The 12,413-nt window shown below is 39.5% G+C and overlaps 1 protein-coding gene across 3 annotated transcripts in view; it reads right to left on the bottom strand.

The window, feature by feature from the left end:
- Positions 1-554, bottom strand: part of LOC105189822 (glucosylceramidase) — a 46,898-nt gene extending 46,344 nt beyond the window's left edge. The window contains exons 1-2 of one of the 3 annotated variants that reach the window (XM_025302012.1): positions 532-549; positions 366-475 (exon numbers count right to left, since the gene is read on the bottom strand). The gene's annotated coding sequence lies outside the window, so the exon portion shown is untranslated. Of the gene's footprint in view, positions 1-365 lie in introns of all 3 variants that reach the window. The other 2 variants (XM_011152169.3, XM_025302013.1) reach the window with 2 other exon arrangements.
- Between the last annotated feature and the right edge of the window lie 11,859 nt (positions 555-12,413).

The following is a 12,413-nucleotide window of genomic DNA, read 5'->3' as shown; positions in this document are numbered from 1 at the left end:
GTTTTTTCAAAATTTTTTGCACGCTAGACTTTTTCTTCATAAATAAATTATTTAAACTTTTGTAAATTTGACATAGAATTTGTAATCAACGATCTGAAAAACCTTCATAGCGCATATCTGATTTACATTTATTCAGACACAAATCAGCCCTTATATAACAATCATATTGAATTTGTCATGTAAATTTTTTGAAATCTAGCTTCAGATTTGTAATCAGTGAGGCAAGAAACATGGAAATGTGAAATTTCACAGAAATTCCTCAGCTAGAGAAAATATGGGACACGAAAGGTTAAATCAATTTTTCATGATACACGTCTAATATACGATGTCACTCAAGCGACATGAAAAAACGAACGTTCAGTTACCTTTAGACTTAAGAGACTGGCATGAAATCTGGCGCAGGATATCGGCTCTTGCATAATCTGCGCTCGCACAAAGGAGTGGCCACTTTTCTCTAATGAATTATTGAATATTCCTGGAACGAATTCAAGTTTTATGATGTACGTTACGCGTTATATACTGCATACTGACCGTGACCGCACGCGACTGTCGCGTCGTCGCAGCCGACGATCCACGCGCATCGTCGCTGATGAATCAGCGACGTGCGGTGAGTTAATCGCGTGAGTTACGATTAGTTAGCCCCACCGTGACGCAGCCCGAATTCATCTACCGAATTATCTATATTAGCGTTTCTCGCAGATGTCCGCAGAACGACCCGATTGTTGTACCGTATAGTAAGACAATAATCCATGTCGAATTTCGCCGAGCAGTGCGAGTTAGCGATGTCGAGCCTAATGATAAGACAGGCCATATCGTGTCGTTATCGGAATTCTATTTGTGGCCGATAAGTCGCCGCCGGTGAGCATCGCGAAGGTGCGCTCTGTTGTTCGGAGAGTTATGCGTCGGTGTGAGTGAAACAGACTCTTCTCTGATGCGAATTAGCGAGATGCGTTGCTGGAGCACGCGCGAGTGCACGTGTTCGTCAGGATGATTTTTGCGTTCGGACCACGGCAGAGCGCTCGAGTTTCTCGACCGCTGCCGTGAAACCGCTCTCAGTCGATAACTATAACGACTACCGCGTCTGCTCGATTCGATTACCGTTGTCTTTAGTTCGGTGTATTCGCGTGCGTTTGTGTGTGTGTAAAATAAGTCGTCAGTATCGGGCCACTTTTTTTGAGCAATATTTCTGAAACGATGTGAGCTAAAATTAAGCCGAGGAGGCTGTTACAAAAGCCTTTTGTAAAACACATTTCAATAAAGATTTGGTATGATGCAAGTCAGCAATAACTATGAGTTATCTGAGAAAATATTAAATATGATTCGTGACTATGATTGAACACTGGCGTTTTTTAGGCACATTGCCACTTTTATCGTTAGTAGAAAATTAAGTTATACATTTCACGAATGAGATATTTATTTATGAACAAATGTTATCGTAATAAAAATTAGGTATTTGAGAAAAGGTCACTTTTTATAAATAATTGCTTGTCTATATCCTTAGAATTATTTAGGTATTTGACTTTTAGCGTTGTGTTATGATACAGTGAAAAGAAACAAAACGGTAGTAATAATAGCCTCTGTATAGACAATCTTATCTTAAAACTATTAGGTTGGCAAGAAAGTCATGTCGTTTTTCACGAATAGTTGGCTTTATTCATTAACACTAAGTTTACGGACATTTCTTACATACCTATCTTTACGGACACGCGTCAAATTGACACATGAACGAAACCGCATATATTATTTAAAAAACAACTTATTTTATTTGAAAGCAACATAATTATACATTATTAACTTATAAATGAAACTATGTGATATTAATATTTACACAGGGTGTCCGGCAATTAGCTGCCAACCCGAAGTGTGAAGGTAGATTGGGTGAAGACAAACATAAAAGTCCCATTTCGTTTTGTCTAGACAACGTCGTCTAAATCAAAACGAGCACTTTCGCCATATTTTATTTTTTTGCTTTCAAAAAGGAAAGAACGCTATGTAAGCCCGTCGAATGTTATGTGTTGTACATGGCGAAGAATCCTTAACGCCACTGTCAGCGTTGATTTGCTCGTTTTCGTTCAGAAGATGTTTCTGTGAAAGATGCACCACGGTCAGGTCGGCCAATTGAGGTTGATGACGATAAAATAAAAACATTGTTTGAATCCAACCGCCATTATACGACACGGGAGATCGCTGAGAAGCTAAACGTATCACATACGAGTATTGAAAACCATTTAAAATAACTTGGATACGTCAACAAACTCGATATTTGGGTTCCACACGAGCTCAAAAAAATTCATTTCACCAAACGCATCAGTATCAACGATTTTCTCCTGAAACATGAGCAAAACAATCCGTTTTTGAGACGAATATTAACTGGCGATGAAAAATGGATTGTTTACGACAATATGGAACGGAAAAAATCATGAAGCAAATGTGATGAGCCGCGACAAAACATCTTCTAAACTAGACATTCACTAGAGGAAGATTTTGCTATCTATTTGGTGGAATTACAAGAGTATTTTATATTTTTTAAACTGCTTAAACGTAATCAAACGATTGATTTGAAATTGTACTGTCGTCAATTGGACAAATTGTACGAGGCAATCAAGCAGAAGCGTCCCGATAAGAATCAGAAGTTCTATGAGGCCAGAATCATGAAGCTACCAAACAGATGACAAAAGGTCATTGAATTAAATGGACAATATATTATAGAATAAAGTTTTTGCTTTGTATGGAAAAATCGCTTTTCATTAACACAGAAAAGAAAATGACATGACGTTCTTGCCAGCCTGATATATCTCAAATATATAATAATATTTTTAGCATAAAGACTTCTTTGATAATTAAGTTGATTAAACTCTGAGATCAAAGTTAAAATAAAAACTAACAAAATCTTTTTGTCTTCTTAAGCCTTGCAAAATGTGCAAAAATATTTTTATAAGTGAATGTTTTATGGGGTTGCTCAGGTTTATTTTCCATCGGTGACTCAATCACATTTTACAATCTACATTCTACAAATAAAAAAACATAAAGACTAGTTTAATTCCTTCTCTGGACAAATTAAATTGTAGATACTTATAGATAATTCAATAGTAGTAACAAGGAATAAGATCGCAAACATAAATTGAAATTAGGTTATGTTACAAGAAATTTTTAAAATTCTCCATAAAATATTAAGCTGAATATATTATGTGACTAAAACTTAAAAAAATTAGCGATATGTGAATCAAGAATTTTTATGTCGGATCGAATCTCATTTTTTAAATTCGATTTCGAATCGAATCGAATCTATGAAATTTCATTCGAATTCGAATCGAATGAAATCGTATTGAATCATTAAAAAATTTAACATGACTATTAAACATGCAAATAACGATGGAAGATTTTAATATGAAAGGGAATTATTGATATTGATGTAATATCATCTTAAAGTAAAATATATATTTAAATATTTAAAATAATTTATAATTAAGTTATTAATTATTAGTTAAGTTAATTACAAGTTAAGGGTTCAAACATACAGGCCCAGATGGCCCGTTTTGTAGCTGATGCACGCAAACGATAATGTATTTGATTCCTATTCGTATTATTCGGATTCGAAGCGAATCGAATTACGAGTACATTAGATTCGATTCGATTCGATTCGAATTCGAATAGTTCACACTTCTCCAAAAAAATATATATAGTAATCCTCGAAATTTTATATTTACTATTATTTGATTGGTTAAGTTAGGTTAGGTTAATAAAATATTTGTTAAATCAATTCACGTTGATACATGTCGATCAGTAATGACGCTCGCGGCGGTAGGGTGTTGCGTTGAAAGTTGCAGAGGATGTGAGCTAACTTTTCGAGTAAACAAATCGTCACACTTATGTATTTAGTTTTTCAGCTATTTTAGTGGTCCAATGAAGGTGTTGGTCCAATGGCGGCAACCTTGCCCCATATGTGTGCCCCATATGTGTGCGATTATCTCGAAGCTTCTGCAGGCGAAGTAATTTCGGCGGAGCCGCCACGCGAATTCTTCCGCTGCAACTCGGCAGCCGATCCTCGAAAGCGGCGCTGCGGGTTAGCCGTGCATATTTACAGGCGCGTTTATGCATATACGTAATGGGCGCGCGAGGAATTTTAAGCAGTTCGTCGGTGAGCATAGTTCGCGGCCGACGATACACACGTGCTGCGCCCGAGATATTAATCGCGACAGACGAACGACCGCGAGGAAAACCGTCCACATAGCCGTCCTCAGCGTGACGCGGTAGCGATGATGACGGCAGCCCGGGACTTACGCGGGGACCGCGCGCCCGCCGAAGTTTTTAATGAAAATTTGTAATTTCGCGGATCTTCCGCGGAACGCTGAAGTTTCCGGCCGCCACCCACGACGAAAATGTTAATCAAATGGTGAGCGGGCGCGCGCGAGCGACCAACCGACGGCTGTGTCCGACCGCGCGCGGTCTCGTTTGCATTTAAATATCAGTGCCGCCTTAGACTCGCATTAGATTCATCGCTGCGTCGCGATCTTCCCACGGTGATGAAGATATTACGGCCGATATCGCGTTCTGCTGGATAAACGAGCTCGATTAGTTTGGAGTAGACAGGTTCTGTCGAGCGATCTCAGTGATCTTTTAAGGTTCCTCTAAATCTTCGTTTCTTAAAACGAATAAAGTTTCACGGGAAGTAATAGCGAAAATACTGACTGAGTGTGTTATTTCTCCTTTCACAAATGTGACTGTTTAATTCGAACAGTCAATTGCAGTTTTTTAATTTTTTGTTTCCTAGCGACGGTGGAATCATCAGACATCCTCAGACGACCAATTACGCTCCAGTCAGCCAAAAAGATTTGAAGACGAGGAGTTGCAGAAGCTACTGAACGAAAATATGGCACAAACACAACAAGAATTTGCGGGAGTAAAACAGAAAGCTACTTGCGATCGTTTACATCGTATGGGAGAAGGGAAGGAAGTAGGTATAGTAGTTCCATACGAGCTACCTATTGACAACAAAAAGAGATTTTTTCCACAAAATCGTAATTGGTGATGAAAAATGGATTACGTATGAAAATCCTAAACGCAAAAAATCATGACCCTGGTCAATTGACAACGTTGGCAGCAAAACCCAAACGTTTTAGAAAAAAAGTTCTCTGTATATGGTGGGACCAGAAGGGTGTGCTGTACTATGAGCTCTTGGAATCAAATAAAACCATTAACCCTTTGTGGCGCAGGCGGACATCCAGAAACCCATCTATATTCCGTTAGTTTTTTATATTTTATGAGCAGTTTTAATTATCGATTTCTTAGCAATTATATTTTCTAGCTTCTTAAGACCCTAACTAGTGTAAAATAATTGTGATTATTTATAAATTCTTTAAATTTATTATTGCTAATAGTAAATAAGTAAACACAAGAAAATGTTTTTAAGAATAAATATATGGTAAGGCGAAGAATTAACTATTTTTGTTTGACAATTGATACGCAGGAATTTTTTTGGGGCGCTGATTACGAATCCATTGTCAGATTTTAGAAATTCAAAATGGCGGATCCAATATGGCGGGCCGGACAAATTCTACAAGAATATTTTAGAAATATACATTTTAGAAATAGGTGGCTACAGGTGAGAGAAAAGAGCGTATTCTATTCATTGTAAGGGTGCAAAAAAGTTATATAAACATTTAGTTTAGAAACGCTTCTTTTCCAAATTATAAATACTTTTTATTAAACACATCTCCAGCACATTTCAGTCGCATTATATTCGAGAGTTTCTGAATAATAATTATATCAATAGATGGATTGGGAGAGGAAGATTGTCCATTGTTTGGCTTGCACAATCTCTCAATTTGAACCCCTTGGACTTTCATTTATGGCGACATCTGAAGATTCTTGTTTATGAGACTCTTGTTACTATTGTGGAAGTACTCTGAGATCGTATTATCGCTTCGTATATGACAAAATATAAAATACTCTGAGAATTTTTGAATGTCTTCGACAATCCATGAGGCGAGGGATGCGTTGATGCGGAATGAAATAATTTCTAACAATTTTTTTAACGAACTGTTCTTATCAAAGTCTGTTATAAATAAAAAGTGGTGTTTATAATTTGGTAAAAAAAAGTCCCCGGATATTTATATAACTCTTTTTCATCTTTACACAGTGAATAGAATATTTTCTTAAAAAGCGCGGTCATCTATTTTTAAAACACCCTGTATATAATTTGCTCACGACGTCAGAACAAATATTTTGTTATGTGATGTGTATTATGGTAAAACATTATATAAGACGGTTAATATATTTTTTATAATTATATAAAAGTTGAATTGTATAGTATCACATATGTTTTGAGTATTTATCTTAGTGAGGCCACTGGTAACCCCCTGACCATTAATATGTCATTAATTATGAAAAATTATATAAAAAAAGTTGTTATATCTCTCTGTGAAGATTGTACTGACCCACATTTCCTTTGTTTGCTGTATTTTAATTACCATACATTACAATGTGGTCATATAACATATACATAGTTACAAATAAAACTATTTAATATAAATATGCTCTATGATGCATTAATTTTTCACATCATTGTAATAACAAAATGACAATATTGAACATTCTGCAAACACTATTTTTTTTAATTGAATGCTTTTATTTTTACTCCTGATATCGTCGGTCACCGGTGACCTCCAGCCACTGGTGACCCGGCGCTCTACGTATTAATCCTTAAAAGTTATTATAAAAAAAATTACGTTAATACTATCATGGACAAAATTTCACCCCAGTAAATATTTTTTTATTTTAGAAGTCAAAAAAGTCAAATACAAATGCGATTCAACATTTTATTATTGCTGAATATTAAATGGAAAGTAGAGAAGTTACATATTGTTTGCAGCGGATAATTTAACATTCAATAAGATCAAAATATTTTTTCGTATGAGATGAAATTTCACCTATGGTAGCCTTTAAAATAAGATCTTTAAATTAATGCTCGTTAATGTGCTAAAGTTAAGTGTCTCTTTTAATTATCGTTCCTTTCATTTCATTAATCAGTTACACAAATATAAAATACAAACTGTAGCAACCTTTGTGAACTTTATGATTTCGGAGATTTAATTCTTAAAAGTTATCACCAAGAAAAATTACGTTAATCCTATCATGGGTGAGAGAGAGAGAGAGAGAGAGAGAGTGAGAGAGAGTGAGAGTTAGAGAGAGAAAGAAATTTCACCCTTCAGTATATATTTTTTATTTTAGAAGTCAAAACAATTGAACGAATGCAATTAAATGTTCTATTATTATTGAACATTAGATAAGAAATAGAGAAATTATTGTTTTCAGCGGATAATTGATCACCTAATAATGAGATCAAAATATTCGCATGAGGCGAAATTTCATCCGCGATAAGATTAATTCTCTTTGATTTTCAATTATCTGCTGTTCTCGTGAGAGGGAAACACAAGTACTAACAAGTTCTATCAGCACACAGACGACTCGAGATCTGATCCCTCCGGCGATTGGTTGAGAAATGCGTGGCGCGTAACGCATAATTACGACTCGTACAGCACGCGAGCCGTGCATCGTAAACGACTTTACGATGCACGGCGCAAGAGCGGACAGTCTTATTTAGATAGCGCCCTATCTTGTGCGCAAGCGCGCGTGAGCTTTATCTCCCTATGTTTGTGGACAATTTTCGCGTCCATAACAATGGGAACTTAACTGCGTTGATTCGCGCGATCGCGTGGACTCGTCAGGCGGCGGGATAAAATGCGCTCGCTCCTCTCTCAACACCTCCGTGGCTCGGGGAATTTTAGAACAATTGTTATTGCAGCAGCATCGTTAAAACTATACTTAGACGTGCCGTCTTAGCCGCGGATGGAGATGATAAGAGTTAAAAATTCCAAGAAGGAAGGGATTAAGGAGCGTGTAATCCGCCGGCCCGCCCTGCAGGTGGCAAAATGCGGAAACGGTGCTCAGTGTATTCAAGACGGCGGCGGCGGCGGCAACGAAGGGGGTCGCTCCGGAAGAAGCACGGGATCATCCGCCGCGGGATAATGTAGAACGACGACGGAAACAACGCGCGGAGCACCGCGACTAAGCTCGCGCGCGCTCGAGCCGATGCGGCGCGTTCTCGCGACGTTCGTAAGAATAAACGCCCCGTTTTACTCGAGCGTGGCGAAATTAAATTCAACCAAGACAAATGGCACCGCCGGGCCCGAGGGCTGGGTGCGAACATGTGAGATGTAAATTAGTTTAAATTAAGGCGCTCACAGCGCGCGCGAGACAGACAGAGAGAGAGGGGGCGGGAGGGAGAGAGAGAGAGAGAGGGAGGGAAGGAGGGAGAGAGAGAGAGAGGCAGAGCGGAGGGAAGTACAGTCGCGGACGTCGCGCTATTAAATATATAAATACCGCCGTCGCAAAGCACACATACGGGCCGGTTTTAATTAACCGAAAGGGCACCTCCCGACACCGACAAATCGGCCGGATCCATCGTCCCGATAGCGCGACGACTTGCGGCCACGATAATCGCGCGATTTCAGCGAAATCACGAGGACGATTGCCGTCGTGAAGGCGAGATACCGTCGGCAGTGTCTCGCCGCGGGAATAAATCGCCCACCGCTGCGCGCGATTTGTACGAATCGCGCTGCCCTCTCTCCGTCGGAAACGCCTCCTCGTGCGAAAGCTCCGCGTGGGTCTGTCCGATTAAAAGCGACGTTTCTGAAAGCGACTGCAAGATTCGTGTTGTCGCAGAAAGAAGAGTCAATAAGGGCGTTTTTCTTGCCCCCACAAGATTTTCAAAAAACAATTTTTTTCCTTTTATTATTTTGTACGATCATTAGGAGTGTCGAGAATAACCATCAGGAGAGGAAAAGCTCGATCCATAAAGCTAAAATTAATTATCAGTCTAGGTGTATCATTATGGTGTCTAAGCCCTCTTCATGACTAACAAGTGGACTGATAAAATTTTTGTTTATTATACTTCTCCGCCATCGTACTAGTGTCATTTTAGACCATAACATGTCTTTAAGGTGAATGTGAATACAACTCATAGTGAAGAAATTAATTTTTATTATTCCTGACATATAGATATCAATAACAAATAGGTGATTATTATTAGTTGCCTACAAACTTAAGTCTCCATATTTCAAGGTTATGTTCATTGCAGGGATTTCTTTTTTATTTTAATTTTTCATTTTGCTTTTTGTTTTTATCTTCTCTCGTTTAAGTTTTGTTTTTTTTTTGTTTTTTGTCTTTCTTTGGACTTATTAAACACCACAATCGTGACTTTTAAGTATCTTCTGGTGGTGATTATTCAGAATTCGACGATTCTTCTTCCTCATTTTCATCTTTCTAGTAAGACAAATAATAGGCAATATCATCTGTATTATTTTTAATATCTCTTTATGGTTTAAAATGATATTAATATGATGGCAGAGAGGTATATTGAGCGAAAATATTAGTCCATTCATTAGCCATAAAAGATGCTTACTTACCATAGTGATATATCTAGACTAATAATTATTATAATTTTGGATTTATGGAGCGAGTATTCTGCCACCTAATAGTTATTTTTGACACTCGCGATGATTATTTAATCTTTTTATTTTGCTTTTTACTTCTTGTTTTTTCTTTCAGTTCTTTGTTTTTCTGTTTTTGTCTTTTTTTGGATATATTAAACACCACGATCATGACTTATGGTAAAATGCTAAAAGCACAACCTTGTTAAAAATAATAATTATTAAATAATAAAAATAATAGCAATGATAAAATGCTATAAGCGTAACATTACTTATCTATCCGTGCGCTTTTCGGCCGAGAGAGCCATTTTTCGTTGAGGATCAGGTGGAAGCATTGATAGCCGTGCGAGTGTCGCTACGTCCAAGCAAATATAACGCAGCTGGGACGAGGTACAACACTTCGAAAAGTTCGTATCGCGAAAACGTGGAGGAGTGATAGAAATTAATATTTTATTCGGAGAAAATTCCGTCGCCGGCACCTCGACAAGCCGCGCGAGCTAAGCCGAGCTTAATTAACGTAGAAACGTGGAAACGCAAGTTATTATTTAACCAGTGCAGCCTCTTGCGCTCGCATCAAAGAAATCCATTGTGCCATGCAATTTCTGATGTCAGAAGCTACATGCATACGATAACGGAGTAACGACTCTTTATTAACGGATCGGCGCGCGGAAGTTCTGCCGGCTACGCACTATCGTCGCGGAACAATGAAATCCTTTCTCCGTGTTTAGGCAGCGTCTCCACGCGGGATAACGATCTCGAAATTAAATTCTTTATCTATGGGGCGCCAGCTTACTCGCACGATGAGTCCCGATGAGAAGAGAGCGTGCGAGCCTCCTTCTTTCCATTCCGCAAGAAAACTTTCCAGCTGGCCCGAAGCAAAACGCGCAAGATTCTTACGGCAGCAAGCGCTCCGATATCTTCTTTTTTCGTACCGCTCTTTTTCTTCGGCGAGCTCAGCTCGGCAGCAAAAACTGCAGATTCAAAATGCCGCTAGGGTTTCGGTATTTCTAAATTTCTAATATAACCACGAGATTGTCGGCGGTTTCCATAAGCGGAGAAACAACATGGAGAAATTAACGTTTCAGAAAGAATTACGCATGTTCAGTCTTGAGAGCGAGGGAGGGGAGGGGAGATCAGAGATTCACGTTTATAAAAACATAAGAGAAGGAGAATCAATGAGGGCGTTTCTCTTCTTCCACAGGATTTGCAAAAAAAAACATTTTTTCTTGATTAGGATCATTGTGATTAGGATCATTAGAAATGTCGAAAATAATCATTAGGTGAGAGAAAATTCGATCCATAAAGTCAAAATCAATTATTAGTCTAGGTATATCATTATCATATGTAAATCCTTTTCGTGACTAATAAGTGGACCAATAAAATATTTTCGCTCTTACCGTTATCATCATTGCTATATCATCATCATCATCATCATCATCATCATCATTGTCATCGCCATCATCATCATCATCATCGTCATCGTCATTGTCATCAACATCATCATTATTTAATAACAATAATTTGTTAATAATTTGTTGATGTTGTGCTCATAGCATTTTATTATTTTCATCATTACTATTGTTATTTTCTATTGTTTTTGTTATTGCTATTATTGTTATTGCTATATCATTGTTATTTCATTGCTATTTCATATTCTTGACTATCCGAGCCATTCATTTCCCTCTGTATAAATCCTGCATAGAGAAATTATACGTCAGCAAGAGCTGTTTTCTTCGATAACTTATTGGGCACAGAGATCTCTCATGCGCTTCTGCTCAGAGAATTCCTAATAATGTAGCGTATGATAATGCAACGTGGAAACGCATGACGTGAGAGAGAGAGAAACGAGAATCTCCAGATTTAGCGTAGCCCGCTTCGTCTTCCTCACGGAAGTCGATGATCGTCCTCATCACATCCTTGTCAATAATCTCCGATGGTCTCGTTCCCTCTTTCTCAGCTTCTCCCGCGGCACGGGTCTGCAAAAATGACGACGGCTCGCCGCGCGTAATATGTGCCGCGCGGCAGCCCGAGCTGGAGGGGATATGCGGCAACGAGTGGAGGAAGGGAGGATACCCCTTTCCGGCGGAGGGTTCATTTCAGCACGTGTAAGCCCGTTTCACTTGCTCGAGCAACGGGACGCGAGCGCAGCGGAGGGGCCTTCCTCCCCTTCGCGGCTGGGGCGGGATTTCGCGTGGCTTCCGTAATATTTTCTGGTCACGTCCGGGATATGCATGAACTTTAAAAGTGGCGCCTTCGTGCTTACGGAATATTAAAGCCATTCATATTTACCGGAGACTAGATACTGTAGACACGTAATAACGCATTTCTTCTTGCCGCTCTCTCGTCCGTGCCCCCTATCCCTTACTCACTTTCCCTCCCCCCTTCCGCGCCACGCCGCTGAGAGTTGCGCCCCGCGTCGCTCCTTTTGCCGTTGCACTCGTTAAAATTATCGCTTCGCCTCGGATACGCCGCCGCCCCATCTCCGTCCCTTTTTCTCTCCTTTCCTCCCTGCCCCCAACCCTCACCTCCTCCTTCCGTCGCTACCATTTCCCTCATGCTCATGCACATTCTTCCTCTCGCCGGGCGTGATGTCGTTTTTATTCAAAAATATCGCGTTATCCTGCGCGAGTGTCACGCGGAGGAGGCGCACGAGCACGCGAGCACGTCTCGTAAGGACGCATAAACCGCGTGATAATGTCCCACAGCCGCGTTGCGTGTTCTGGCACATATATCACATTGACGGATTTAAAGGGGAGGCCATCATAGGGTCTCGCTTTCTCATTCTCTCGGGGACCCGCGAGAGAATCTCTGGATATATCTCAGTGGAATATCGCATGGTTACCTCTCCCCCTTCTCCCCTCCCCTTTCTCCCCCTCCCTAATTCCCTCTCTCTCCTTCCCCCCTCTCTCCCTCCTTCTCCCT

The sequence above is a fragment of the Harpegnathos saltator genome, unplaced genomic scaffold (assembly GCF_003227715.2).
Source record: "Harpegnathos saltator strain DR-91 unplaced genomic scaffold, Hsal_v8.6 scaffold462, whole genome shotgun sequence".
NCBI classification, from domain to species: domain Eukaryota; kingdom Metazoa; phylum Arthropoda; class Insecta; order Hymenoptera; family Formicidae; genus Harpegnathos; species Harpegnathos saltator.
The sequence above is the reverse complement of the archived record's forward strand: the minus strand, read 5'-3'. Positions and strand labels throughout refer to the sequence as shown.